We start from the raw sequence: 25,837 nt of genomic DNA, 5'->3' as shown, positions 1-25,837 counted from the left end.
TGTGGTGTATTCCGTACGCAGAAGCTGAGGCATCTGCAGGGAGGAGACCGAAGCAGGCACATCGTGGTGGCAGCAGGCCTATGGAACTACGACGAGCCTTATGCCTGGACGACCTATCAGGCCCAGTTCCACGTGCTCGCCGGGTGAGTGCCGCACAGCCGTGCGCTTTAGCGCTTGCAAAGCTGTGCAGACGCGTGGCAAAGGCATGTTTGGTACATCGTGATCTCGTGGTTTCATTCTGCTGCTTAGGCTTGGCAATTATGAACTGAAAAGGGGATATTAGTTTGCTATGTTCTGTTTTATAGACTGCGTGCAGCACTTTGGAGGCTAAAAAGAAACATTTTAGAGTTCTGTTTTCTCAGAAAAAAAATGTTATTATTACTAAAATGTTGTTTTAGTGTACCATTTCGTGGTATTCTGTTTAGAGGGTTTCATTTTGAGCCCTCCGATGTAGCCTAACACGCGCCTACGTGCGAGTGTTGGAGCGTATAGCGATTCATGTATGGCCGATAGCTGCATTTGTTTTCAGGTGTCGCATGAAATTTCGCAAATCTTCCATTGTACGCAAGAGATGATGGTGCTCAAAGTCCATGAGATGAAAATATTTATTTGGCCATATAAAATTTGGAAATAGATCACCGGGCTATGTGTTGGATCCCGGCCCTTTTCATAAGGGGCCTAATATGTCCAAACAATTTTAGCATGGAATGCGCGGATTGGTACATTATAAACACTAAGTTTCTTCTTGGCCTTAACAGCGCTGCACGCCATGTATGCAACGGAGTATAAGTAAACAGAAGCCACTTTGTCAAAGTTTAGAATGTGTTGCCTGTACCCTCGTTCCATACTCATTTTCGCCACCTTTCTGCTCATTTCACGTGAAAAAAGAATATATGTCATCATACTTCTTGACATCCAATATCCCTGTGACCTCTAGCTACCCAAATACTGTGTCAATTAACCAAATCCATCATATGCCGTCAAGTTTCTAATTCTCTCAAGACACCTAATTATTATCTCTTATTGACTGCATTTTTTATTCCCATGGTGTCGATTGAGATACTCCAATAGGCCACCATGTTCCTGTCTAAGAAAATTGTGCCTCTAACTTTTTTTCTTCCGTTGATGGTTGCGCGGTTCTTGAGATACCGTTCAAGCTCTTTCAGTGTCGTCCCAGCTTCAGCACCACAGAACGCACCAAGTGTATACTTGTATTTATCTATCGACATTACTATTTATATTCTAACGAGCAGTCTGTGCCGAAAAAGATGCTTGGGTGGGCCAGCTATCACAGTTAAAATTCTCTTGAAGTTTAACTGTCACGATCACGCCCTCATGAATCTCACCGGCAGTGTACTGGGTGCTCTTTCCAAAATGAGCACAGATCGGGTTTAGACGATGCATATGAGGCAAGTTTGAAAAGCGGGTCCCGACATGCAATATGTAGAGTGCGGTCTACTGTCGAGAGGAACACTCTAGTGTGCGGCTCTCAATGTTCTCCTGCTGTGGCTGCAAGTGGCGGCCGAAACTGCGTGAACGCATTGTACAGTTGTGTGGAGAGTTGCCAATGTCAATAACCACGCTTCATCTGCTGGAAAGCGAGGAAACTGTACACTTGCCAGATGAGAAAAATACGCACGTGGAGTACCAGCATGCGTTCCCGTTAACTTTGGACCGCACTGTACAGTCGGAAAATAGCAGCAGTGGAAGCATCAGGAGAGATGGGGGTCAGTGGTTGTCTTGCTAGTGAAAACAGGTACGCCTCGCCGCCGCCAGAATAAGTCTCGCACGGTGGCATTACCAGCGAGCTAATTGGTTAAAACTTATAGCCCTTGCAACGCTCAAGTACGAGCAAGAAAATGTAACCTACAGTCTTCTTCAGCTTCTCATTGTTTCTTCTCGGCACGAAATCCATCTGTCTTTGCCAATGTCGCCATCTATTGCAAAATTTTTGCTCGATAACAAATGATATAGTCAGTAAGAATTTGGCTTATTTCACGGTCCATTGAACTGAAACATCATGAAACATGGCGGCTGTGCAAGTATTCGCACTTCAGCTCCCTTTACTGGAGACTGCTAGACCAGTGAAACACCACAAAAAGGATTACAGGATCCATCTGTCCTGTTCTGTGTGTCTGGTGGCTTTTTCTTAGCTGGGTTTACCCCCTTAGTGCCAGCAGTGTCCCAGAAGCGTCTTTTCACCCTCCCCCCTCCCACCCCACCCGCCGTGGTTGCTCAGTGGCTATGGTGTGGGGCTGCTGAGCACGAGGTCGCGGGATCGAATCCCGGCCACGGCGGCCGCATTTCGATGAGGGCGAAATGCGAAAACACCCGTGTACTTAGATTTAGGTGCACGGTAAAGAGCCCCAGGTGGCCGAAATTTTCCGGAGTCCACCACTACGGCGTGCCTCATAATCAAATCGTGGTTTTGGCACGTAAAACCCCATATTTTTTTTCTTTTCTGCCCACATTCCCGTATTAGCACGTTTAGCCTGTAGTGAAGAGGAATGCGCCGGGCATTCCGCCGGCCGAGAGGTACAGGGATCAATACCCAGCACCTCCACCAGAGTCTAATGTGAACGCAGGAGAAGAGAGCAGCACGCAGCGTTACCAGCGTGTCTCAACCAGAGCAGCTGAGGCCATCTCGAGCTCGCGCCTCCCGGACAACTAGCGATGTGGATGGAGCGGCGGGGTTTATTCTTCACTACGACCCATAGTTGGAATTGGCATCAGCCATGCCATGCTTAATACTCTACTTTTCAATTTACCGAAGAAGAGTTGCCTCAGAAGTCCACGGGAGACAGACCAACCAAGAATACCGAATGAGCTGCATTTTTTAAGAAAAAAAAAACATAATATGACATTGTTTTTCGGACGCACAGCTGATACCGATTTACAGCGATAGCAGCCACGCGGCATATATGGATTCCGCAAAGTGATTTTAGCATCCTAGTTGATGGAAAAATATCCTGATTGGGGGATCTTCAACAGACCACGTTTCCGATGCGGTGGTTGTGTGAAACAAGCCACCCAACTCTTCCTTCCCCGACAGTACTTCCACTTTCTGTGGATTTGCACTACACCCATTCGGGTTAATCTGTTGATTCGTTGCTGACGCTTTCGGAAGTGGGGGGGGGGGGGGCACGATTTTTGGACACATCGCAACAGTAAAATGATGCGACACAGCTTCTATTCCCCGTAAACGAAGCAGCCGTGTTTAAGTCCAGGATAAGTGGACAGAAACCACCAGTATTCTCCTTCCGTAGTTGATAGACACTCTGAGACAGCAACTGCCTTTGGAGTTAACAAGAAAAAAATTTAAAAGACCAGCTTCTAAAGTAGGGTCTGTATCAGAGCTAGTTGGGAAGGCGACATCTTAAGGCAGGTGTATCGTATGTAAAACACTTTTTTTGCGCTTTCCCTGCTTCAGTTTCTTTTAAGCATTGACTGCATGAGGGCAAGTTGTGACAAAATCGGCGAAAAGAGGAGCACAGCGTAATGAGAGACCGACATATGAGTGAACGAAGACTTAGCGCTGCTCCTTCATCAGAGATAAGGTAGCGCCACCGCTTCTTCACGACAAGCCGAGCGATTTGATTGTTTGATGAGCTTGTTATAACTTGTAAAATAGCACGACCACACTAGATATATATTATGATTTCACTCAGAGACTCCTCCTTTCTCTCCCGTACCCTCTGGGCGTATGACCAAACAGGTTTGACGTAGACATCCTGATAAGCATAAGCAGCGTGGGTACTATGGAATCAGACAAGATCTGCTTTGCCGCACCACCGACCGTCTGGAACTCAACAAACACAGTCTTCGCCGGCTTCGTGAGTACACGTATATGGTCCATGTCACGCTGGTACAACACAGCGTAAACCCGTGTAGGCGACTGTTCTGCGAAGCGGTATTACCGCGTCCATATTACATTACTTAAGCCCACCACCACATGTAGCTTTGTGACGGGAAAAGCTAACCACAAGACGACACTACGACCGCAAGGCTAGCAGTGCGTCTAAGATACACAGGGGAAATGAACGTCGGCACAGTGATATAAGTATGACTGTAAAATATTAACTTGGATTTTCGCTTGTAACCTAAAACTAAAACGTACCCTAGTTGTAAATTAGCATTCGCATGTTCCGTTATGTTCTTTCAGTGTAGTGTCTCGCGCTATTTTGACTTTTCAACAACGTACCAAGTCGCTGAAACATCTGCCCTTCTTCAGAAGAAGCGCCGCGGCTGTGAGCCTGGGCCAATATTGTTTTCTTCTTCAGCTAAACTAATTACCTAAAGTTTGTCCTATAGTGTGCCATGCGTTCACATCGCCATGCACACTCGTGTAGATATTTTCTGTGTATATTACTACGATGGAAATAAGATGGATAAACAGTAAAGTGCGGAAATTGTTTGGTGCAAGTGGTGACGTCATTAGGCCGCGGGGACTCGTTTGAGACATAAAGCGCGCTTTGTCTGTGGCCGCGGCGGAGTTCGGAGTTCGGAATATAACAATGTTCTTTTACAGCGAAAGCTGTATATACATAGGCGAAACGAAAAACCGTTCGTCCTATGTTTCGCTAAACGTCTCAATTGGCTGCGCCGTCAGTTACGTCGTTCTCTACGTCGCACCCAAGCGGGCGCGCCATTGGTAGCACCGTTAGCTACGTTAGCGCACCATTGCCACGTTGACGCTGCTCTGCCCGCAACGCCGGCTCCTCGGCTCGCCGTTGTCGCATGCGTTCGGTATCTCGAGTTAGCTCGGCCACGGCCGGGCTCCACTGGCGCGCGCGCTCGCTTCTTACGGCCTTCGCATCGGGGCTAGTTCATGCCTATCGCCGCTGCTTGGAGGGGGGCGCTGCGACCCCACCCTGCTTAAAGCCCCTTGATGTTGGAAAGTAGCGACACTCTCCCCCACGCGCGCGCTTTCCTCCTCAATTCTCCTCGGATTTCTCCCCCTCACCGGGCCGTCGCGGCGCTGAACCCTCCAGTAGCTCGCTGCAGCCGCATTAGAATCAATGCGCGCGCTTGTTTATTCGGCCCTTTGAAGCGTTGTATGGGAATTATTCCCTTGTGAAACTGTTCTGACGAAAGTACGTTTCCGATAGAACGTCGTGCCATTTTTTTAGGACGCTTCGATAAATACAAGCGGAAGCGCTCCAAAAAAATGAGTACCAAGCAGTGGCTGAGCTGTTTGCCTCTACGTCACCACTTGGGTTGTCCGTAACGCGGAGGTGTATAGGGTGCATACAATATAAGCAGCGTAGAGTATAAACGAGAATTTGGTTCACTATCTTCGCTCTTAAAAGGCTCAGAGAAGGTAACCAAGAAGAAATGTGATAGTTTACCTAAAGTGAATTCGCCAAAATGAGTGGGCCAAAAGCCTGTGTACCAATGCCCCTGTGCGAAATACGTGCTGTGTTTGCGAAACAGCCAACATAGAACTTTACACACGCGCCTGTATTCCGTCACTATGAAACGACGAGAAATTACATTCCATCACCTCTGGGAGTAACCTAAGTCTCTCTCTCAAAAAAAAAAAAAAAAAACAGGCTGATTGCTTACACGGAAACTGCTAAGACTGGCACTTGATAATTAACTTACAGACTTCAAGATGTCAAGTTTATCAGAATTGAGGGAGATTATCAGAAGCGCGTGGCTTGTACTTAATGAGCATGCGCTAATAATACATAATACCACTTATCTACCTATATATTGTGGTTCATGCCTTCGCAACATAAAGTACATAAAGAAAAAAAATGCTCGCAGTATTGAAACTTTGCAAAGATACAATAAGCACGCAATAAGAGTAAAATAGTTCCTTGGCTCCACAAGTATCAGGCGCAAGGATCACACGCACAAACAAACACGCGCACACACATACATGCACACACATACACGCACACAAGCACGCACATACACAAACACACACACACACACACACACACACACACACACACACACACGCACACAACTACAAAATATGAGTTACAGGCATTAACACACAAATTACATACATTTGAAAACTAACGCACGCGCGAAAACACGAAAAGCTTTGTCACGGCTCGAAGAGTCAACGAAAATTTCAGCCGACTCATTAAAAAAAAAACTATATGCACAGTTATCGGTGCTCTGTATTAAACTGAACGAAGAGTCCGGCTATGCGAAGAGCATTAAAATCTCCATGCAACTTCATCCACAAATATGAGGAAAGCTGCAACATTCACCTCGCAAAGAACGGCGTGCTTAGAAGGGGCGAAATCCCTTCTCCCGATGTTATGGAGCCACTGCTTCCGACGCACGACATTCCGTTCACCTCGGGGAATATAAAATAAGGCTTGCCCTTTCTCTGGCCTGCTGCTGCATTGAAACGCGAAGCAGCAAGGCATTTTCACGGAGAACGAATCTCTGATTCCTACGAAAGGATGGAAAAACTTGGAAAACACACGTTCGGAGCGGCAGGACTGCTCATGGCGAGCGGGAGAAACTAAAGGCGCGCGAAAGCAAGTTTCGCGCCGTTTTCGTGACGTCAGGGTCACCTGACGGGGTAGTCTCAAGCGCCGCAGCCATTCAGCGTGGCGGATGCGCTGCCTCCGCGAAAGAGGGGGAGAAAAAGAGGAGGTTGACCGCGCCGGCGAGGGTGTTGCGGCGTAGATCAAAGCGTGTCGCTACTTTCTAACATCAAGGGGCTTTAACCCTGCTCAGCTGTTCCCAGCTGATCTGTGCAGCGCGCGCAACGCTGGAAGATTGGGTCGGGCGCGCTTCTTACCTCACCGTGCATTCAAGAACAAGTCGCCTAATTGTAGAGGACGCGTAAATGGTTCATCTAGGCTTCTTATAAATGGATGCAGTGTAACCGTATTAATACATCGAGCTTTAAATTCACTGGGGATGCATGCGCCAGGAGAACAGCTCTCCGCCATCAAATGCATTTTGAGGAGTGAAAATAAATATTTATTGCTCGTATGCACTTACAATGGTTGCCATACTTTCACGCGAAAACTCTTGCGGGCACAGCAACTCACAAATGTGTCTTATTCACAATTACAATCTAAAGTGTTTCCTTTGCGGCTTGTGTACATAGGCCGAAGGCTTGTCGTTTTCATCAGTCAGTTGGTTTGACTTATTTACAAGGAGTATTCTCAGAAACTTCTCGGCAATTAGATTTGCGGATCGTATTGCATGACTGTCGTCAACACCTTCAGGGCAGCTCAAGATGGGAACTGCCCTGAAGATGGGGCAGCTAAATAGGGCTGGACTGCTCTTTGGAGTACTTCTAGTACATTCCTGCGCGGTAAGTGTTCCGAGGCATTACCGAAAAAAAACGCTATTATTTATTTATTTTTATTTTATAAATACTGCACTCACCAAGCGGTGATTTTAGCAGGGTGGCACAAGCATAACGATTACATTGGTATGTTCAGAAAATGCACAGGTTAATAAAAAAAACTGTTATTTGAATAAATACAAAGCGTACAGGTTGGGCACACGCAACGTTACACTAAAGAAGTAAAACACTGTCACTGCAAACATGGCACAAACAAAATAATGTCATTGTAAACATGATACCAAAGAAGTTAATGTTCGCGCAGAGACGACGTCATTTTTTAGCTGGTTCCAGTTCACTATTGTGTGCGAAAAAAAAACAATACTTAAAAGAGTTGCTGCCTGAGAAAAAGGAGTTAGAGTGAAATTATGTATTTGCCGAGTAGCGTATCCGGAGGAGAAGGCTACGATCTTTGTTATGTCCATCTTATAATTCCCCTTTATTAGTTGATGCTATCTTGTCCAAAAGCGCTAGAAACTCGGGCGAGAAACTCATTGCTTGGGAACTGGTGAAAATTCCCGGAACGGGACTTGCAATACGGAAGGCAGCAATACACCATCACACAGCAGTTATATACCGATATGCAATGAACGGCGCGAAGTCTTGGCTGTAGCAGCTCGTACTCAAGGCTGTACGACCGTCTTCAGGAGCCCACAATTTACTGCATACTGAACAACACTGACAAAGCACCGAATAAAATGCGCGGGAAAACGATCGTGCGAGCGCGAAGGCAGGCGCATGTACGCGGAGCAGGGGAGGAAGGGTCAGGGTCGCAGCGCCCCTACCGCCGACGGGTGGCGTAACGCGCTGCTGATGATGATGATAAGTGGTTCTTGAGGGAAAGGGAAAGGTTGGCGCTATCTTCTGCAGCCCTTGAGGGAGCACGGCTCAGCGCCAACGGGGAGGGGTAAGTGGGAGCGAAAGAAGGGATAGAGTGGAGTCGCCATGGCTGGGCGAAGCAAAACCGGCAGGCATAGGCGGCACGTAACAGGCCGAGATGGAAGGCCTTGGTGTGCTGCAGAGTCTGCAGGGGTGTTGTGCCAGGCCGGTCAGGCCCGGGGTGGGGTGGGAGGCCGTGAGGCCTTGCCGCTTGTAGAAATGTCCTTAGAGGCGTGCGGAGAGCCCTGACGAGTCAAGGAACTCCACGACGCCTCGAAGTGCAGAAAGGTGGTGTCGGCCGGGGAAGAGGAGATCTTCCTCCTTGCCAGAGGGGAGGCCCAGGCGGCGGAACTCCTGCAGGAGTGGGCCCCGCTGCTGGAGGTACGCCGGGCAGGCCAGCAGAAGATGTTCGATCGTCTCCGGCTCCCCGCAGGAGCTGCAGGCCGGGGACGTCGCTCGTCCCAGTCGGTAGCTGCGTGCTGCCGTCCAGCTGCAGCCGATGCGGAGCCGGAGAAGGAGCGAGGTCTCCCTGCGAGCCAGGCCTCGCTGGGGGAGTGGTCGTGGGGGGCATCCCAGTGCCACCCGTTTGTCTGGGTGGTGGGTCGCCAGGTGTCGCCGCAGCCTCAGTCCTGTGAAGTCACCCTCCGTCAGGGCCGACTGAGGGGCACAGTGGTGTGGTGGGCGTCCTTCGCCAGGGTGTCGGCTGCCTCGTTGCCCGGGATCCCTACGTGGGCGGGGATCCAGTGCAGGGACACCGGGTGGCCTGCGTCCGGCAGCGCTGTCAGCCGGGTAGACAGCAGTGCGACTCCAAGGCTGGCGCTTTCTGGCCTCTGCAGGCCGAGGAGGGCTGCCTTGGAGTCGCAGAGGATGGCCGCTGGTACCCCAGGAAGCTCCTCGGAGAGTAGGTCGACGGCCAGGTGGAGGCCTGCCACCTCCGCTGCAGTCGAGCTGGCGTGTCTCGGCAGTCGACACTGCCTGCTCTTCTGCAGGGCTGGTGCCATGCAGGCCGCCGTGGCAGAGCCGGTGTCCGGTACCACCGAACCGTCGACGTACACCAGGAGGTGGTCTCCGAGGGTCTCGTCCAGGAGGCAGGCGGCCGCCTGCTGCAGGGCGCAAGCGGGCGAGCGCCTCTTCGAAATCCCGGGCAGCTCCGTGGCGATGGGGACAGGAGGCCTCTGCGGTGGGGGCAGCTGTACCGCATTCGGCGGTGGGTTGCCAACCACCTCCTCGTAGAGGCGGCACAGCTGACCCATCCTAACGCGCTGAGAAACTCTCCCATTGTTTCCCCGACGGGTGAGAAGGCCGTAAGAAGCGAGCGCGCGTGCCAGTCGAGCCCGGCCGTGGCTCGGAGTCGTGGTTAGCAGCATCCGCCCGCCATTGGCGCTTGCGTTCCACTCGAAACACAAACCTGTACCCAATAATTGAGAAACGCTTCAATACAGCGTCGGGATTAAATCACTGCTAAACACCGGGGCCGCACGTTGCAGCTTCGCTGGTTAACCACCTGTACGGAGTGCTTGGGCGGTGTTATTTTTATGGGCGAAGCTCCTTAGGGCTGAGCCTTGTCCCTCGCCCGTTGTCCGCAGCTCTCTGGTTTGCATGGAGACCACTACGGGTGCTGCGGTGCACAATCGCTCTATATACTGTACTCATGTACGGTATATATATATATATATATATATATATATATATATATATATATAGTATATGTACGCGAAGCTCCGGCTTCCGGTTCCGCTTCCAGTTCCACTTCTGGTTCCGCATCCGGAAGTCGGCGCTTCCGGTTCCGGCTTCCGGAACCAGAAGCCGACTTCCGGCGTCCGGAGAACGCTTCCGGCGTTTTGCACGAATGATCCCCCGGTGCTTCGCCCACTCATCATCATTCACTTCGTGGATATGCGGTGTTTTTTTAATTATAGGGCAATGTATTAGACTACGTATGAATGCAATAATAATAAAGACTAATGCATTAGACGTACTTCTGCACACGCAATCAGGCAGAGGATGCAGTTGAAGAAAGAAAATGTGGTCTTGTTAAAACCTGTTCAGGAAGCTTCAGCAGACTGTAGCTAATCTCGCAGTAAGGGGCCATATTTAGAGATCAGCAGCACTGTTGATTCGTACTGACGCCCAAGATTCAGACTGTCGTGAGAGGCTCCATGGGCATACCAACTAGACAGGGCAGTGAGATTTCAAATGTGCCACACAGTTTCTCACAAAAAAAAGGCTTTCCACCTACTTCTAGTGCACAATGCGGAGCCGCAACCTGTTGGCTGCACTAAACTTCCCTGCGGGCAGATGCTGCGCAATACTGTGGCATAGGGTTTTTACACTGTAAATAGCTGGGCCTATGCTCGCGAAAATCTTCTTACGCTAGAATTGTTCACAAAAGCAGATGTCAGACAAGGCGATTTGCCAGTGGAAAGCAAAGCGCGTATACTGCCTACGAATCACGTTTGTTCACGCATGTCACGCAAGTGCTGTCACATAGCGCGTCGCTGCTCCGAGTCGGGTGTAAAACAAAAATTCCTCTCCGATTTCTCAGGAGAAGCACTCCACACTGCTGCTCGCTTCGGCGCCCTACTCACGGCAGGAGCTGTACGTCGGCCTGTCGTTCGAGATGGGCGTCACCATGTACCAGCTCAAGAATGTATCTACACTCCCAGAGCTGGCGACGTACGCACCATGCAACCACTTCACGCTCGTTGGGTGCGAGCAGGTAGGCGTAAACTGTTCCTCTTTTTCGGCGTTGCACTGCCGGACCGGCCACCCTTGTATAAGAAGCGCGGAGGTTCCGAACGGTGGACAGGGCATGTGTTCTATGATACTTGATAGCTGAGCCCGTTGGCGTGGAAGTAAATTGAATGGTGTAGCACGACAACATGGGCACAAGAAGAGGCGTAGTGGGGTAAGCAACAATTGTGTCTCTATGTCTGTTGTGTTGTGACTTGAGTCTGGTCTCAGCCTAGGCTTGGACGTGAGGCCAAGCCCGATTCAATATGCGCAAGATTTGGAGCTCTTTGTGACTGGTTGTTCTTTCTGCCGCGTTCCTTTGTCGCCAATAATGTTTACAGCGGACCACCAACTAGCCCAACGCAGTATCTGGCTATAGACAAGAGCAGGCTGACGAAGAGTAGGTGAGCTGCACTACAGGCTATGCACATAGCGCCCCTGTGTCTTAGCAATACCTGCCCAGTCGGGCCGGAATATGTGGGAGCCCGTGGTTCTCTGCAGCAGTGCCACGTTCTCTGTTATTATGTACCCGTTGTTGCTAAAGTATTAACAATGCCCGCCGGGTGCCGCTGCGGCTTCGTACCTGCTTTTTTAGTTTGGCATTAAATGCAATGAGAGCGGACGTGACCCTAACCATTCCCCATAACCTAAGACTGGATGATGGGAAAGTTGCGTGCTATGAGTGTCCACCGAAATAAGGAGGTTATATGTGAAGAAACAGAGGATGTTGTAGAATAGATCATATAAGGGACTCCAGCTCCGCCATGCGGGAGGCGCTCCACCTCGAGATGTGACACCACGCTTGGTGGCATCTTCTTCAGGCGCTTTTCTTTTTCTAGCTGGGCAGTGCGCTCTGTCTGCCTGGCGTCTTTCGCTGCCGGTCGTATCGCCTTCAGCCAGTTTTATTCTTCTAGCTGGACAACGTCCATATGGACCAGTGCACAGTATGAAGTGCTGCGGTGTGGTGGGGTGTGCTGTTGCGAACATGTACTACTCCCATTTTGAGAATTCAGCTAGTATTATCTCTAACGAATCTGCTTTGCTGGTAGTCATTTCACGCTTACGTCTACTCTTGATTACGGGAGAGCCAGCAATGTTTTTTTCATCCATAATTACTCGAAATATGTGTTAGCTGTATTCTTGCCCGGAGCATTAGGCATCACAACTACTTTTCCTTTTGCATTTAAGAGTTTGAAAAAAGATTTAGTGCTTTTTGTAAAACGCAAAAAACTACCTACCGGCGCACACCAAACTGATGTTCATTTAAATTAACCATTGTAGAAAGTTTGCAGAGAAACCTTGTGCTTTTGTGTTTGCTGAAACAAAAGAGGCCTGCGTTCGAATGCCGGAGTCTCGGCTCCATCAGCAGTGGGAAACTTGCGCATATGCAATTACACTTTTTAGCCTGTGTTTTAACCGGCAGGAAAAGAAAATGACTGAGCCGTCTGCGCATAGGAGTTTCTTTTACAAAAGCCTATTCATTGCTACTTAGAATAGCGGACAATGCCATTTCCAGCCCATGCGGTGTTGAGGAAATCGCCAGACATCTCTTATGTGACTGCCCCAGATACGAAGATGAGAAGAGTGCCCCACAGACGGCTTTGGGGCACTTAGACGACAGGCCTTTTACGCAGGAGATTGGTAGCGTGGCCTCGGATGAGTGCAAGTTAAAAGTATTTAGATGCGAAGCATCTTACGCTCGGGGCTATGTCCCTACCTCCCTCCAACCATCCAACCGCCGTGCGTCCACACCCCTACTGCGCATGCTCATCCTCCTCCCCCCTCCTGTCCTTGTTTCATCTCCTTTGCTCTCCGACACTCCTCTCCTCTCCGAATTGCGCAACGAATGGCAACAGCTGCGCCTCCGCGAGCGATAACGCGAAGCAGCTTAGGTTAGAGGCGCGACGGTAGGCGCCCCAGAGGCAACGGCAACAGTCACCAACGCCGCGCGCGTTCGGTGCGAACGCGGACAAAACGCCGACGGTGTCGACAACAGTTCTGCGCGTTGCTGGTGCTGCGGCATGTCCAAGTTTATACAGCTGATAAAACTACCTTGAGTCTACCCCATGGCTGCGTCGCATACTACTCAGGGTTCCCCTACGGGAAGATGGCGTAATTTTTTAACACGAAAGTGTTTTATTCCGGGGTCCACCAAGACTTCACTGACGTATTTCCGTCACGGAAATACGTCATAGAACATAATACAAAGAAAGAAACCAGAAGAAAAAGTTCCACAAACATGCAAAATTTGGGAATCGAACCCACGACCTCTCGGTCCGCGACGATAGATCGCCGAGCGTTTAAGCCATTGCGCCACAAACGAATTCGCAGAGAGCTACACAGACGCGCCTTATATATCTAACACTCCTCCGTGTACCCGCGCTCTTGCTCGGGGCGGTGCCGCCGCCTACGAGCAGAAAAGAGAAGTACTGCATTATGACACTAAAGCCCGGGATACATGGAGCGAACTTTCTCGACGAACTTCACGCGTCAAGTAACGACGCGGCGACACGACGCAGGATGTTTGCTGTGTTGCAATACATGCGGCGAACGCCGCCGCGCGTTGGCCGCCGTGTTGGCGGCGGTCCCGGCCGCCCGCTTCGAACTGAATTTGGCGTTGTCCTTGTAGAATTCACTTAGTTGGAAGCAAATGACTGCGTAAACGGCTTTCGCTTAGTCTCAGGCCGCTTCGACGACAGAGTATTATGGATAACCTTGAGTAGTTTTCGAGATCGCTTCTCGTTTCGAACGCGTCTAAGCCTAGCGAAAGAAATATCCGATGCCAACGTCATCTATCGGGGAAGTCGGGAGATAGGCATGACGACAGCATGTGGCCTCTGAGATCAGAAGATTTCTGTTGAAGGTTGTTGTAGAGAGCTTGCACTGCTTGTCTGTTTCCTCGCAGATCAGCGGATATGGGATGTACAAATACAACGCGATTCCTGAGAGATCATACTAGGAACTACTCAATCGGTGCAGAGACATGCAGACACGGCAACACCAACGCGATTGCAGACGACGCGAAAAGGCGCGCGCGCGCGAAACACCAGCATGCATTGCGACCGGAACTAGTGCCTCCTGATTGGCTGTCGTCCACCGCTGCGCGCTAGACGCTTCCGGCGGCGGCGTTCGCCCGACGAAAATGTTTGGACAGGCAGATCGGCTGCGGACGGCAAATTTCTTGACGCCGGCCGTCGGACGTTCGCCGCCCGACGAAGTTCTTCGCTCGGACGCCGGTTATTCGCTCCATGTATTCCGGCCTTAACGCGCACCGACAGTGAACGCTTCGGTGGTCTCAGCACTACGACGCCTCGATGCCAGCATTCGAAGGGACGCTGGCATCAAGAAGCACTACCAACGCCACCTAGGTGGCGTTCACCGTACTCAGCACAGCGGAGCGTGGCCTCCGCAATTAGCTCTGAAAATGTTTCTGAAGTTGATCGCGGAGGCTGCAATTACGACGCGCTGTACGCGCTGATTTGACTCGGTGACGATTCAGTTACGTGCTTTGTCTTGCGCGTTGTATTAGTGTGTCAGTTACGTGCTTCGTCTTTCGCGTTGTGCTAGCGTGTGCAGCGTAGTGCAGCTTCCATATGCACGACGGTTGCTCATGGTCATCGACGTTGGTAGTCGTGATGGAGGAGACGTGCCACCAGGCGTCAGCGTGGGTGCATCAACGCCTAAGGGCGCTTTAGCCACAAAACACCAATAGACATTATATATCAATGTGCAATAAACATTACACTACTTCTGTGAAGACACGTTTCACTTTCGTGTTCTATACCGCTTCCTATATAAGAGGGATCAACCACATTTTTTTTATTATTGCCCCCCCCCCCCCATTGTGTGTTTCTCTTAATACATTTGCCTACCTGGAGGGGAAATATTGAACAATCGTGCTTGGTAAATACTTTTGGACATGCCACAGAGAAGAATAATAAGGGCAGATGTGCATGGTGCTTCGGGTGCACAAAAGCGAATTTAATATAAAAAAAGCATAGAGGATGCTTTTCAAAGCACCACAAATACTTCTGAAATACTCTTCCAAACGTAGGAAACGTCAGGGCGGTCTTCCCAACCACCCTCACTTGTTTACGAAATTAGTCTTTGGGCGTGGGCGACCAACTCAACGTTGCAACTGTGTAATGGCCATAGCTCGTGAACCTGCGAGACCGGCACAAATATCCGATTTGTGCACTGATCTGCTGCTCGCAAGTGCTCTACATTGCGGCAGGATAGACAGCCATCGCCCTCAGCAACTCTCATTACGATCCTGTATAGACTGCAAAGGACAGAAGAGGTAACATGAGCATAAAAACCGCACCTAGTTGACGGCGAACTGATGTGTTCACGTTTGGCACCTCAACTGTTACTAGAACTTACCTTAAAATCGATAAAATTTCGTAAGTGCTTCTCAGCTCTTCGGTTTCTTGGAAACTGAAAAAAAAGAGAGATAGAGCTGCGAGAAACACATCGCGCAAACGCGATCGCGGTTGACTTTTGCATGTAAAAGCTTTATCCGCCAGAGCTGTGGGCGGTGGCACCGTCACGCAGCCAAATAGGAAGTAGTCCTTCCTATACAGCATACATTTTTTTTACGTTTGTTGGTGGAAATGGGCAGTGAAACCGTTGTATGTAAAGGGGCCACTACAATATATGTTAAAAAGTTGGGTGATGAAGAGGGACTATGAAACAAAAGGCATCTCCTTAAAGAGGCCCTCAACCGCCCCTCGGGCTTAGTGAAAAAAATCACAGCATATGCACGAGGTGAATGATGGTGAGGTGGGCGAAGCTCCGGAGGTTATGGGTGATACCGTTAATCCTCCGAGAAGTTCGCCCCATAAAATCATCATGCAAACACGTGAGGTACGGTGAAGAAAACTTTTATTGAGATTTACACGCGGAGCAAAGTTTGTACTCACTGTGCGCCTTCTCGCCACCGGGAAACTCGCGGCGGAGCACGGCGATGGCGCCGGCCGGATTCTGTTCGTTCCTGATGCCAGAAACCGCGGTGAGGTTATTATTGAACCAAAGTCGATCACACACGTTGCAACTGTGGCCAAACGAATGAGCGAGAAATTCCCGCTCGAACCGCGCGTCGGCTCCTTGAATATGAGACCGCTGCCGCCGCTTGGTCACCACTTCCCGCGCACGAGCACCATCCGGGTCTGCCAGGCGCCGCGCTCGCTGAGCCGCCGGTTCCCGCTCTCGCAATCCGGGGTCCGCTGATCGCAGTGCACGTTTCGCCGCGGCGTCATTGGCGCGCACCGTCTCGGGATCTGCCAGGCGCCGCGCTCGCTTGGCGGCAGCTTCTCGAGCTCGCACCGCGGGATCCTGCCGACGAGCACGAGCCGCAGCGGCCATCCGCGCCCACCGCTGCGCATCGTCCATGCTCCACCAACGATCCGACACGTACGGCGACGATCCAAGAAATGAGAGAGGCGCTCGCTCCCCGCGCATCCCCGCGCAGCAGCCAATCGGAGAGCAGCGGCACTTCCAGCGCCATCTAGTGTCAATTCACACAAGCGCCATATTGCACACAATTCTATTAGACCAACGCCATCTAGGAAATGAGACGAGAAATGGTGATGACGACACAGATTGGTTACAGCGCCATCTAGAATATCGTCCCTGAACTGCAGTTTGTATGTACTTCTATGAGACAGCGCCATCTATTGCATCATACGGGAGATACTGCCGTTTACTGCCGGGAGATACGCCGGACAACGGAGACGTGACAAGGTTAGACTAAGAGGAGCTACGCCCCTAAAAACAGTTCGTGGATAGCATACGCTGCTGTGAACATCTGAGCCAAGTTTTACAGTCGTGCGCTGCTTGTAGAGCTCGCAAGCTGAACGCGATGTCACCTTTCTCTCAACCGCTCTCATTTCAACAGAAGCCTGCTCCTCACTCTTATCTGGACGCCTAATTTTGTAATATAGCAGATTCCCATCCTCATCAGCCCATTTTTATGTCCACTGCAGAACGAAGGCCTTTCCCTGCGATTTCCAGTTACACCTGTCTTGCGCTAGCTGATTCCAATTTCCACCTGAAAATTTCCCAATTTCATCACCCACCTAGTTTTATGCAGTCCTCGACTGCGCTTTCCTTTTCTTGGCACCTATTCTGTGACTCTAATATTAGTCTATCGGGTATCTACCCTACGCATTACATGGCTTGCCCAGCTCCATTTTTTTCTCCTAATATGAATTAGAATATCAGGTTATGCCCCTTTGCTCGCGGATCCACACCGCTCTCTTTCTGTCTCTTCACGTTACGCCTAACATTTTTCGTTTCATTGCTCTTTTTGCTTACCTTAACTTGCTCTCGAGCTTCTTTGTTAACTTCCATGTTTCTGCCCCATGCGTTAGCACCGGTAGAATGCAGTGATTGTACACTTTTTTTCAACGATAGTGCTAAGCTCCGAGACAGGATTTGGCAATGCCGGCTCTATGCACTCCAACCCAATTTTATTCTTCAGTAAATTTCCTTCTCATGATCAGGGTCCCCTGTGAGTAATTTACTTAGATAAACGTACTGGACTATATGAGCGCTTGTGACAGTGGACCTTCCTCTGCGACTGACTGTGTGAATAACTGACTCTTTATGTGTTTTTTTTTCGTATTCTCGCTCCTTATCTATTCTTCCCCTTTCCCTCTCCCCAAGCGTAGGGTAGCCAACCGGGCACGTCCTTGGTTAACCTCCCTACCTTTCCCTTCTCGTTTCTCTCTCTCTAGATAAACGTACTCCTTTACCGACTTTAGAAGCTGACTGGCGATTATGAATTCTTATCCTTATCCTTTCTCTGTTAAGGTCCTCAATCATTTGCTGTAATTCGTCTCCATTGTTGCTGAATAGGACAATGTCATCTGCAAACCGAAGGTTGCTGAGATATTAGACGTTGATCTTCATTGCCAAGCCTCAGCAGTCTAATAGCTTGAATACTTTTCCTAAGCATGTAGTGAATAGAATAGGAGAGATTGTGTCTCCTGCCTGACCCCTTTCTTGAGAGGCAACTTTCTATTTTCTTGTGGAGAACCAAGGTGGATGTGGAATCCTTGTAGATATTTGCCAAGATATTCACGTGAGCTTCCTGTGTTCCTTGATTTCGCAATGCCTCTACGACTGCTGGTATCTGTACTGAATCGAATGCCCTTTCATATTCTATGGAAGCCATATAGGGATGCTGATTACACTACGCAGATTTCTCGATTACCTGATTGATGACACGGATGTGATCTATCGTAGTATACCCTTTCCTGAAGCGAACCTGTTCTCTTGGTTTACTGAAGCCAAGTGCTGGCCTGATTCTATTGGAAATTACCTTGGTGAATATTTTATACAATACGGAAAACAAGCTAATGGGCCTATAATTCTTCAATTCTATAACGTCTCCCTTCTTATAGATTAGTATAATTTTGGCATTTTCCAGTTATCTGGTACACTTGAATTCGTGAGGCATTGCGAATAAAGGGCCGCAAGCTTTTCAAGCACGATATCTCCTCCAGCTTCTAATAAATCGACTGTTATTCCGTCTTCTCCAGCAGCTTTCCACCTGGCCATGTCTTGCAATGCGCTTCTAACTTCATCACTAATTATAGCAAGAACAACTCTATCCTGTTTATCACTACATCGAATGAAGGTAGAGTGGCTGCTCTAGGTACTGTAAAGGTCCATATAGAATTATTCTGGTGATTTTACTATATCATCGAAATTGCTGATGATATCACCCGGCTTATCTTTGAGTTCATATAACTTGCGTAGTCCTATGCCAAGTTTTTCTCTGACTGATTTCATGCTGCGTTCATATTTTACTGCTTCCTCGATCTTTTCCAGCTTAGAATTTTGAATATCCCTTATTTTCTTCTTGATCAGTTTTGACAGATCAGCGAGTTCTTTCTGGTCTCTTGAATTTGACACTTTCACGCTTTGCCGTTTCTTTATTAAGTCCTTTGTTGGTTGGGAGAGCTTACCTACTGACTGCCTTGGTACCCGGTCTACCACTTCAATGGCTGCTTCTGAGATCAGCCTAGTCACGGTTTCATTGATTGCATCATCTTTCTATCTTCATCTTTCGGTACTAAAGCTGCATATTTGTTTGCGAGAACCAGCCGGAATTCGTCATCTTTTGCACTTACTGCGTCTAGGTTGGCCTGTTTCTGGTTGACTAATTTTACTCTCTCTGTCTTCAAATTGAGAGAAATCCTAGACCTCACTAACCTATGGTCACTGTACTTTACCCTACCGAACACTTCGACATCCTGCACTATGCTGGGATCGGCAGATCGTGTAAATCAATTTCATTCCTTGTTTCACCATTGGGGCTTTTTCAGGTCCACTTCCTGTTGCTACGCTTCCTGAAGAAGGTATTCATTATTCGGAGCCTATTCCTTCCCGCGAATTCTACCAACATCTCTCCTCTAGGGTTTCTAGAATCGATGCCGTAGTTGCCAATTGCTTGCTCACCAGCCTGTTTTTTCTAACTTTTGCATTGAAGTCGCCCATGACTATAGTATACTGAGTTCGCACTTTTCTCATTGATAATTCATCTTCACGAAGTTGTTCTATTTCTTCATCATTGTTGCTGGAGGTTGGAGCGTAGGCTTGTACTACCTTCATTCTATACCCCCTATTCAGTTTGATTAGGACGACTGCTGCCCTCTGCATAATGCTGTAGAATTCATCGATGTTGCCCGCGATATCCTCATCGATTAGAAATCCTATCTCGTATCCCTTTCAGCCCTGGATTTTCTATTTCTTGCATATATTTTTTGCTTTGCATATTTCACACCACAAGGACTCTAGAAACATGCCTGAGCAAAAAATAATTCGAGTTATTATTAGACGATTTACAGTCATGTCGTCAAAACCGCACATCAGGGCTCAGTGGTTGCGAAACGCAGTGAAAAGATAATTTATTCAGAAGTGGTAAACGCTATCATTGCAAACACAAACTTCACTAATTGTTCATGTGGAAGCCTCTGAAGCAGTTTCGAGCCTTGGAAGGACACAGGTGCACGTTACATTTTTCGCACATGATACGGGTTTGTCCTGTGCATCCCTCAAGCTTACAACACTGATCCCTGCTGTCGGCACGAAGAGGCCAGTGTCCCACCTGATCAAACCTGATGTCTTGTGCAGGCCTATTTTCAGCATATCTTGCTTTTTTCGAGGTCACCAGAGGGGAGAGTGACGGCCTTCCTCGCTTTTGCACCTTTGGCTGGCTGTCGGCCTGTGCAGGTGCTTCAGTAATATGGAGGGCGAAGTCCAGTAAGTCCAGTTGCTTGCCAGGCATCAGTCCTCGTGCAGCTGCTTCACTTCTATATTCCAGCCATGCGTTCACAACTGAGGCATTGATAACGTGAAATATCTGGCTCAGGCTGCTCAAACTCATCACCACTGTCTGAAGATCCGTCGATTTCTCCCTCCACATCAGACAAGTTTCCATTATCAAGTTCACGGAAAATTGCATCCGTGCATTCTTCCAGATGCCTAGAAAGCAAGTTCTGGCGGGAATAGAATGAATATGTCGGTAAACACGGTGTAGCGCCTACCGACGCCGCAACGCTGGGCGTTTTGGTGGGCGCTCTCAGCCGGTGCCTTGGCACCGGCTGTAAAAGAAGTGAAAAATAAGGAAGCGCAGCGCGTGCTCTAGGCGCAAGCTCGGCACGCGCAGTGTCGTTCTAGAAGCTTGCCACGCTGGTCGTCGCAGCCGCCGCTCGGCTCGCCGCCTTCGCCCTTCTGAGTAGGAACGACGGCATGGCTCGTACAGCCGTCGTACTACCCTCTTCCAGTGGCTGACCGCACGGTGCGCAAATCGCTGCCTGCGTTCCCACCGCCAGCGCTACCCGCATCTTGTCCTGTGCCCGTCAGCCACCATCAGACAAGCCTTCCTCCCTCGACTTGCCCTGATACCGTCTCGTCGACCACCCAATGCGCTACCGCACCGTCCCCGGCCTCCGGCTCTCTCCAGGGGTCTCTTTCGTGCGAGTGCGCGCACAATGTCCTCGACACGACCATGCTACCGGCCACGTCATCGCCCTCACGTCCCTCTACAACGGCATAGGCGTGCCTGAAAAAAAAAACACCCAATGAAATCGGACGCAATGGCAAGCCGACGGCACGCCATGTACAACCACAAAGCCCTGCTGTCGTCAAAACCGCACACGGAAAAAACATCTTCTTACAAGTAATATCACCATGCAATGACGCTTATTCAAGTACATGCGTCCTCTGCAATCTGTTTAGACACTATAAAAAACGCAACGTAAACTACGCAGGGGTTATTCAATTATAAAAGAAAAAAAAAGTGCACGTACCTCATGGCGCGTCTGCCATGTTTGTTGTTGTCATTTCTTCTTCCTCGTTCGACACGGCTGCGGAGAGTCACGTGACTAACCATGGCAATGGCACTAGCACTTTCAATAGTACGATGCGGGAAAAATACAAGCAGTTTCGGTTCTTTTTTCATGCTGAAAATTCCGATTCTATGTCATGTCGTCATTTGACGACGCCAGGGCTGAAAGGGGTATTCTCTCTTAACTGAAAAACCTGTGTAGCAGAAGACGTGGTCGTTAGTCAGCACTGTATTTACGTCGCCAGTTCTTCTAACTTCTCTAAGGCCAATAATATTCCATGCAATGCCTCATAATCCCTCAAACAGCCCTGGTAAGCTAGCCTCACTCGAGAGGGTGGGCGTGTTGAATGTTGTCAGGTTCAGTGTCTAGTGGCGGCCTGTCCGGACCCAGAGATTCTTTGCACCCTCTGCAGTGTCGCAGGTCTGACCACTGCCTTGGTCAGGTGTTCCGCAGCCGTGGGGGACTGAGGGCCATGGGTTAATTGCAGGAATCATGAGGGAGGTAGTGGCCGGACACTGCATCAGGGAGGTCAGTTACTGTTCTGGTAAGGGAGTGCCTTTGTTGAAGCTTAGTGGGCCTTCCTAATTTGTTTGCACCTGGATCAGTATAGCCCCACTAGCTCTCGGCATTTTTTTTCTATTTGCCGGTGTCAGACGCCACCTCATGCCTGAAGTTGTGGTGGACTGGAGGAAGATTCAAACTTATGACCTTCAGATTGGAAGCCCGGTGTTCTACCTCTACTCCACGCCACCACCTATCAACTGGGAACGAGTGGAACCCCACAGGGCGCGGTCATCTCGCCCTTACTTTTCAATCTGGCCATAATGAAACTTTCAGCTCAGCTGGTGAAGGTCGAAGGCGTCCAGCATGCGCTGTACGCCGATGACATAACCATATGGGCCAAACACGAATCGGTTGGAGACATTGAAGCCAACCTGCTGCAAGCGGGGGAGATCGTGGACACCTACGCCTGCCGCAGCAGCCTCTAGTGCTCCCCGTCCAAATCCGAATTTGTGCACATTCGCCCGTCGCCTAAGTGCACCACCAAAATGGAACTATTCCTGGCCAGCATCCCGAAGCCCGAATACGATGAGATTCGAGTGCTTGGTCTCTTTATCCACAAACACCAACCCTCGGTGGCTCCGTTAGCTAAGGCGTTGCGCTGCTGAGCACGAGGTTGCGAGATCAAATCCCGGTCGCGGCGGCCACATTCTGATGGAGGCGAAATGCAAAAACACACGTGTACTTGCATTACCCGCCGCGGTGGCTCAGTTAGTTAAGGCGTTGCGGTGCTGAGTACGAGGTCGTGGGATCGAATCCCGGCCGCGGCGGCCGCAATTCGATGGAGGCAATCGAAGTGCAAAAACGCCCGTATGCTTGAAAAGTTAATTCGGAGCCCTCCACTACGGCGTGCCTCATAATCAGAACTGGTTTTCGCACGTAAAACCCCAGAAAGAAGAAGAAGAATCTACGAACACCAACGAGTTGATACGACAATAGCCAAATTGCGTAAGGTGGGGGACCAGGTGAGCCGGATGGTCCGCCGGGTTTCCAAGAAACGCTTGGGGTTACGGTGCAAAGACACCTTGCGGCTGGCACATGCATTCGTGACCAGTCGAATTCTCTACTGAACTCCTTACCTCAACCTGTGCCTTCTAGGTGATTCTCAGGAAGATGGACAAGCACGTGCCCTCGATCTCCCGATAACCACGTCGAACCAGCGCCTCATGGACATGGGGATGGTAAAACTTTCGCGGAGCTCCAAGAGGCAAACTTAACCAATCAATATACAAGACTTTCAAGGACGCCGTCGGGACGCCGCCTATTAGCTGGACTACACATACAGCACCCAACACTGACCGAAATGCGCATAGGCATCCCTGAAGTCTGGAGATACGCCCTGCACGTGTGCCCTCTTTCGGCCAACATGACACGTGATGACCACAGTGGCATGCGCCTTGCGCGGGCTGAGGCACTTTCCCGCCACTATGGGAACAAACACGGAATCTTCTACGTGGATGCCTCCGGCCCTCACCATGGGGGTTGGTACACGGCCGCAGTCCTCCACCAAAACGTCGTGATGAATGGCCTAAGATTCAGAGCTCAACACAGCACATGCGGAGGAAGTCGCCATCACGCTAGTCGCCGCAGACTAGGACTCGCGCGATCATCACCGACTCGAGAGGCGCCTGCAGAAATATTGAACAGGGGTACATGCCTTTCATTGCGTCTCGCATCCTTAAAAATAGCGACTGCCTCGGGGCCCCCGCGTATCGAACGATCGTATCGGCTCCTGCTCATATGGGCCTCGAAGGCAACGAAATGGCAGACGCCGCTGCCCACGCGTTCACTCTCCGGGCAATGCCTTCAGACCCTTCCGAAACGGATTCCGAACCCAATCTGGCCCTCAATTTTCGAGAAATTACTCAATTATACAAATTCGGCCACGCAGTTTATCCTACGCCCTGTAATGACCTTGCATAGGCAGAGGAAGGCACACTCCTGTGCCTTTACACCAAAACACTGCTGTGCCCAGCAGTTTTAAAACACTTTGATCCTGCCTGTACAGGAAAATGCCCGCACTGTGCGGAGAAGTCTTCAGACGCCTTCCAGATGGTGTCGGGATACCAATCAACCCCGAACCTCGCACCAAAACCAAACCCCACCCGGGAGGACTGGGATGCAGCCCTGCTCGGCTGCTCCGACCTGGCAAGCCAGAAGGCCCTGCTCGACCGAGCACGAGCCGCGGCGGTCGCCAATGGGCTGCTGTAATGAGGAGCCCACCTAGTGAGTGTAAGAGGTGGTCCCCTTCGGGTCACTGCAAGCTTCCTCCGTGTATATTAAATAAAGTTTTTTCAGACAGACAGACAGACAGACAGACAGACAGACAGACAGACAGACCGACCCGACCCGACCCGACCCGACCCGACCCGACCGACCGACCGACCGACCGACCGACCGACCGACCGACCGACCATCGCAGATTCCCATACGCGGCTGCTATTGGCCAATAGACGACGTCACTGTGCATATTACTGCGTCACTGTGCACGTTACTGTGTATATTTATTGACGCAGTTTAATACACAGGCTGAAGTATGGAAAAATCTGCTTTCGAATTTCGATAATAATTTAGCACCTCCGAAAGAAACCGACTCACGTCTGCTCGCGCTCGGCCGTGGTCGCCTGCGTAGGAATGAAACTTTGGGCATCTGGCTTATCGGTATCGTAGCCGTCGGATCTCGCTAATTTCGACTAGTTTTCAACACTCCACTAGCCTTGAACCACGCGAAGCTTAAGGTCCGACCACACGCACGCTTAACAGCGCGCGCTCACTCCTGGCTGCGTCTGCTTAGACGCTTTGGCAGACTTCACTTTGTTTTGAGCGTTTTGAGTTATTGATAGCCCTTCAAGAGGCTCAAGCTGGATGTGGCTGGCTTCCGTCAGTCAAGCTGGTGCAGGAAGCAGGTATGCACCATGCAGCGCGGCCCGACTGGAGCATATGAGCGCGAGCGCACATTCAAGCCTTGTCGTGCACAAAGCAAAAGCTGCACATACGCACTACAGTTGCATGTAGCTATGGTCGGCTACGTAGCCTAGATACCGCGGCCGCCGCTGGGGGGCACGACGAGTCCGTTTGCTGAGCACACTGCAGCTCGCTGAGGACAACCGCGTTTTGCTACATTTGGCGCGTCGTCGGTTCCAAAATCGCAAGTAGTGCGAACTTGCCAAACTGTATAATGACAGTGTCCGAGGTGAGTGCCTAGAGCTGATGAATGCTAGAAGCCTTACTAAAAGCACAGAAGTGTTGATTCCACCACGGATAAGAAGTCAACACCTCATGTATGAATCTGCAATGAATGCTAGTAAAATATGGCTGGAATATAAGTGGCATAAAAATAACGAAAACACAAAATGCAGAGAAAACTTACTTATGTGGGGAGGTGAGGGCACCAAGACGCTTTCATAATTCTATGGCACATTGGAACAAACCACGGATTTAAAATAGAAGTTGATAACACGTTAACAAGAAAGCTGGAAAACAAAGTTACTTGCACCGCACTATTCGGCCTCAGACGGGACGCTCCTAAATTAAACATAACCACCATTTATTCGTTCGTCCTCCCGTCCTGATATTTCTGGCGGTGCTTACTTCACATGTTTCAATGGGAGGGGCAGCTACTAGTCAGAATAAGATTGTAGTTGTTTTCCCAATACTCCACCGTAGAGAGATGTTTGTGCTGCTTACTTCACGGGTTTGAATGGCAGGGATAGCTACATAGAGTAATATAGTAGTTGTATTCTCAGCACTGTTCTGTGGACCATCGCTGGGGACCATCGCGTTTTATGTTAAAAAAAGTCGAGGGGATGGATTTTATCAAGCTTTTCTGTTCCCTGCCACCTCGGCTGCCATGTCCTCTCCCTTTGGGTGCAGGTGTGCGACCCGCACGTGAACTTGACGAGAATGGACGACCTTCCCGTGGAATTTGGAGCCACTTCCACTTCCGTCTTTTTCTACGATAGCTGGGAGACAATCAAGA

General features: G+C 49.9%; 1 long non-coding RNA gene across 1 annotated transcript; it reads left to right on the top strand.

The window, feature by feature from the left end:
• The first annotated feature begins 20 nt into the window (after positions 1 to 20).
• On the top strand, positions 21 to 25,837 carry LOC125946528 (uncharacterized). Its single transcript, XR_007467644.1, has 3 exons — positions 21 to 143; positions 3,716 to 3,833; positions 25,732 to 25,837. It is a non-coding gene; the product is annotated as an uncharacterized LOC125946528 (long non-coding RNA).

Source organism: Dermacentor silvarum, chromosome 7 (assembly GCF_013339745.2).
Source record: "Dermacentor silvarum isolate Dsil-2018 chromosome 7, BIME_Dsil_1.4, whole genome shotgun sequence".
Lineage (NCBI taxonomy): Eukaryota > Metazoa > Arthropoda > Arachnida > Ixodida > Ixodidae > Dermacentor > Dermacentor silvarum.
This window is presented reverse-complemented; position numbering and strand designations above follow the sequence as displayed.